A 6000-nucleotide genomic window follows, 5' to 3' on the forward strand; every position below is an offset into this window, starting at 1 on the left:
CCAGACGGGGCAAGTGGAGAGAGTGTCTCTCTTGGCAGTGGCGTTCGCCGCCTAAAATCATGGGTTCACAGCACTGCAATATTTCTATCTCCGCTATTAATGAACCAATTTGAAACATTCTTGCAGCAGAACACTCCCTAGACGGCACGTAACAACCTCCAGCGTACAACTGAAATTTGCTATGTAACCTGGTTAGGTGCCCTTTAAGGAGGTGTGAGCTATTGCATTATTTGCTTGCTAAGAGGGTATGAGCCATTGCTGCTGCTGATGAAGATATTCTTGTATGTGTCTAAATGCCGCATTTCTTTAGGTATGAGCCACTGCTAAGAGCCACTTAAGGCTTTCACCTTGAAATGGTGAATGCGCACATGTACTTGGCGCAGACGCTTGTGCGAGCATTCTGAATATGTGAAACATGGTGGATGTCTTCTCCGTTGCTTTGAAAGCCGTATCCGATACACTTAATTTATACCAGTCCTTCACTTTTCTCCCAAAAATGTACTCAACTGTTACAGGCATTCGCAAAACCGGTTTGAAGTTTGTCACACTTATCTTGCCGCCTGCCAACACCTCCTCCTTCTGCTCATTAACCCTAGGCTTTCCTTTTGATGTGATTAGAATTCTCAGGATACTTGACACACTTTCCGGTATCAATCTATCGACGTCTTGATCAGACCTTGCTCCAAATTGTGTCACTGGGCATGTGCGACTGTGTCTATATGTGCCGCTCAATTCAACCAACCTTTCTGACGCCAGCTAGGTTTACTGGGCATGCCCTGCTCTTCAATGAAGGCAGGTGCAAGAGGGGAGCCCAGTTGTAGTACGTGCCTCACACGACGCGGTTCAGCAATGGCAAGTATGGTGTGCTGCTACATTCCTTCAACGCTTATCGCATAAAACTAGTAAGGCGCTAGTTACTTCTGCTGAAGGAAAACTTACTGGCACTGCATTTCTTAAATCTTCAGAATCATAAAAAGCATACAGTTGCAGAATAGATCAAGAATTCTCAATTCCCGAGCGAATTCTGTAAGGTTTACAGAATGTGGACTCTGTGCAAAAGCTTGCTGCAGGTAGATCAGATATGAGAATATCAACTACTGGTCTAGCAGGCTTGAAAAGCCCCTATCCAGCTACTTGGAAGATAATGACTGGTGCAACAAACTATGAAAAACAATGAAAGTGAACCCGCTACATATGACGACATACTCGCAGCAAGCAAAAATACCCAACCCTCTACCTTCCCACTCGTTTCATTAAATCATTTTGCCTGTCACTCAAACTTGCAGCACAATTACAATTAAAGTGTTTTAAGAAGTATGCAATACATTATGATCATCATTACTTTGATCGATACTGCTGTTGCTGATGCACTTCTCTCGTTATTGCACTATTTTCTCCCTTTTTCCTTCCCTCCCGTGTGTGGCAAGACTGCATCGTGACATGTGCTTACTGCTGCTTTTCCCAACTCAAATTTCGCAGAGGGATTTCGTCCCTCAGCCCACGCTGTCCAACAACGCACTTGGCAAGAAATGGGGAAGCACCATTTTAACTATATCTCGCCGTTACAGAAGTGAACTGCCGTAGATGTGATGTGGAATGGCTTCGCTGCCCGTACGCGACTAAATGTACAGACGAATCAAGGCAAGCTACGACGTCAAGCGTCTCATTGAATAACGTGCATCAAAAGATGCACTCTTGCTATGAAATTTTTTCGTTTACAAAGCAGCACAGAGTCCGAAATTTTATATTCAAGTTGCTAAAAAGAAAACGGGTACAGTAGACTCGTATTTAAATTGTATCACAAATTTTGTTTAAAGAGACACTAAAGAAAAATATTATATGTGCCAATTACAAAATTACCAAAAGGCAATGCCAAAAGAAAAAAGCCACTTTAACGCAAGAGGAAGATCTACAAGCAAGACACAAAACGGAACGCAGGTGGCTACAAATCCTGGAGTTGCTGAACAGCTCGCCATGACGCAATAGATTTTGCCGGTGTCGCTCCTCGTTAGGCCTAGATAATTTTAATCGGTGAAGATAAACTTTTTTTCAAAAAATTTTTAATGTAGAAGACTGGAATTAGATTGTGTTGTAAAAGAGCCAAATACTGATCTTGGCAACTTCCGAGAACCTTTACTGCGCTGCGATGGCCCAAATACGAAACAATATGATGGCATCCACGACGTCATGTGGACATACTTGCACTGAGCTGTTAGCAGAAAAATTATATATATAATATATATATATATATATATATATATATATATATTTGCTCCCAATTTCTCTTCCAATAGACAGCCCATTACAGCGAAATTAATGAAAATTGAGCTTTCGAGCTTTGAAAGTAAATACTTTATCAAGCTAAACTCGTGTTTATGAGGCATGGTCCCAAACAGAACTAATACTTAATATACATATATGCCTAGTAGCATTTGATCATACACACTACTAGAACAGTTATTAGACACATGTGCAACCATCACTGCAAATGCATGGTCAGTTTTAGTGACTCCCCTTTGCATTGGTGATCATCAACATACACAGTAGACTCAATATGAAAACAAGCACATTCACGCGATTTGCATTCCACGAATGTCCCTCATGAGCCATTTTTCCCAAGTTCCTTTGCTTGCCACATAATTGGGCAAGCTTGAACTGGGTGCCTTCAAAGCCCATTAAAATCACAAGTCCTACAAAAAGTTTGGCATTTGTTTGAATTCACCAAAATTTCGAATGCTCCAGTTTCAAATCATCATATCTTGCTTGCATAAATGCTGACAAAGATGGAGAAGTAATCCTATGCCAAAATGCCCTCGTTTCATCTGATGCATATACCTGCCAACCTGTGAACCTTAATAATAAAAAGTTCATGCATACGACAACAAAAGAAGGGAGGCGAGCAGAATAGCAATCGCTTTTTAAAGTTTGTACTAAGCACAACCTTTTAAAAGATACATATGCACGTTATTAACGATTTAACAAGCAGCAGCACACTTTGAACAGCAGAAATTGACAAAGAACATGCTGTTGTTAAATTACAGCGACTTTTTCAGTAGCTCTCCTGTTGCTGATTTTGCCTACTTCAGAAACTTTGTCTGAATAAACTTCCTTGAAGCGGTTACCTCTCTAGTGTCATTTCACCATGCGAAGATTCCCTAGGGCAGAGTCAGAGATTGACAAGTGAAACACCTTCCCACACAGAATTTACCTTTTGTAAAACTTTGCAGAACACTCATAAGATCACTTAACGAGCCCAAATTCATAAACATTACAGAAAATTCGGTACAGCTGACAGGTATGAATGGATCTCAGAATTTGGCAGCCAGCTGGTAGTGCATTACCTGCCATAGTACAGTTAAAGCTCGATATAACGAACTTCAATATAACTGAATTCTCAATATAGAAAGTACTTAAACTTTTACGACTTCTTGTCCATAGAATGCCATGTATTTAGAACCTCAATATAATAGTGTTTATAAACGCCTTAAATATAAGAAAATGTTCACTGCCGCCCCAGAGGAATAGCGAGACAATGGAAACTTCTGCAGATGCAGATGATCAAATGGTTGAATTACAAACAGCTGCTTATCAACACATCTTTCAAATCGCATGCCATGCAACCAAGAGCTACCACCTGTAGAATGTCTTGTAGAAAGACCACGTGCGACAAGATCTTATCTCGACCCGCACACTATATGCTTTGGGTGCGAGTGAAAGCGTGCAAGAGTGAGCCGAGGAGAATGGTAGCTTGGTGAGCAGTCTTCTCACGCGAGCAAGGGGAAAGGGGAGCAAGCTCGCGATAACACGATCGAGTGTGCTTGAGAGGGGCAAGGTTGGCATACATCTCCTTTTCTAGGGCAGCCGTGGCCGCACATGGCTGTCAGTGCAGAGCACGCGCGCCCCGATTTCGAGGTAATCTGCCACGTTTACTAACAGTGGACATGTCGAGATGGTGTGGCATCATGTGTGCTGTCTTTCCGAGCGTTTAGTAGTGAAGGTTGCGTAACCTTAAGCTTTGGATAAGCGTTAAAGCGAGAGGCAGATGAAGCATTTGCTCCCCGCTGCCAGCACTTTGCATGATAGCGTCGTCGCACTGAGGATGACAATATCAGCTACGGGGGCCGAGTGAATGCGAAAACGTGGCCGGCTTTGCTTCATGGCGACTATGTGAAGATATCATTGACACGGCATGAAACCGTATCTTTCATCAGTGACTCTGAAATTCAACAAAATTTTTTTCTTTCTCATTCAAATTCGCTACACAGAAAACTTGGCAGCCCCTTCTGTGTAACAAAAATCCATCGGTAGCTGTACTTATCGGCACAGAAGGTAGATGGTCAATATAACAAAATTTCTATGTAACAAAGCAAATTGCAAATTTTACCGACTTCGTTATATCAAGGTTTAACCAATTCCGAATCGCTCCATCATCACTAGCACAGTTTCATTCCTGAAATGCAAGCAAAGCCACAACAGAGTTAGACACCAACAGCCATGTATTGCTGGATGTGGAGGTTCACAAGAAATCACCAATGCCGAGAAGCATTTGCCATGGTCACCCGATCAGAGAATGGCCTTGTGATAACGGCAAAACCCGACAGTCCTGATGTCTCCTTTCCTGCCAAGAAATAAGTAGGTCAGGGCTAGCAATGGAGAGCTTTACTTTGTCCATAAACGCATTATTGTTCGCAGAACAACACATTACTGGAAAGGTTTTAGAGCAGCTACAATGCTAATAGCGATATCTTGACACGCAGAGTTTAACCTGAGAGCACACAAAGCTATTACTGCAGTGACTCATCATATTCGACTTCTGGTGTAAAGCGTTGCCAGCACCAACTTCAATGGCGCCGTTCCCAAGGCTGGATTGGGGGATTCAGACACCCCCAATATTATCGCTGTGGCAGCGAGCTTCTCAGCACAACTTACGTATGTCATTATATAATACATACATATTCATTGTCAATCTGTAGGCCACTTGAATTTCTTCACGAGGACACTCACGAAACACAAGTTATTCAAACTCATTGTAGTTGTAGTTGGACAAAGTGTCACAAAATGTCGCTGCCAGCCTAGCAATTGCCATTTATGGCTCCAGTAACCCAGTAATCTGTAAACAGTAGGAAATTTACGGACAAGCAAGAACTCTCTAGAGACAAAAATTCTCTTATATAAAGAGTGCTCTCTTTAGGACCAGTGTTCAGATGCCCATCGTCTGTAAGAGTAATTTGCATGACGACACTTGCTGTAGCAACAACCAATATCAGCCAGCACACACACACACACACACACACACACACACACACACATATATATATATATATATATATATATATATATGAGAGGCTAGTGTGTCAACTTTGAGCACAACAGTCATAGTTTCTGCAACACGGAGTTTAAGCCTTCGAAAAGAACACACGAGGTCCATTCAATCTGCCCGCTTTTCCTGGCTTGGTTAAAAAATTAAAAACCACAATCTGATTACGAGGCACGCCATAGCAGGGGACTCCGGAAATTTGGACCACCTGGGATCCCTTAATGTGCACCGAAATCTAAGTACCTGGGTGTTTTCACATTTCGACGGAGGTGAAATGCGGCTCCCGTGGCCAGGATTCGATCCTATGACCTCGTGCTCAGCAGCCCAACACCACAGCCACTAAGCAACCGTGGCCGGTCCTGGCCTTGTTCAAGATCCACTACGCCTCAATATTTGTTTCAACAGTGCAACACGGCATTGGTCTGCATGTCGCCGTTTGTTTCACACAGTGCAGGCTTTGGGAAAAACAAGTTCACAGCAGTCCCGCACATGCGAGAGAAGCAGTGCTGCACTCATGTAAGAGGTGAAGGGTCATTTCTGCATCAACAATAGAATTGGCGCTGAAGCACAATGAACTGGGTCCTGAAGTACAGGGCAAATCAAATGGGCCTATGCGACAGTTCAACTACAACCATGCAAGCAAATGTTTAGAGCAATACACAGCACATGTCTGCATACAGCAG

This window comes from Dermacentor variabilis, chromosome 6 (assembly GCF_050947875.1).
Source record: "Dermacentor variabilis isolate Ectoservices chromosome 6, ASM5094787v1, whole genome shotgun sequence".
NCBI classification, from domain to species: Eukaryota; Metazoa; Arthropoda; class Arachnida; order Ixodida; family Ixodidae; genus Dermacentor; species Dermacentor variabilis.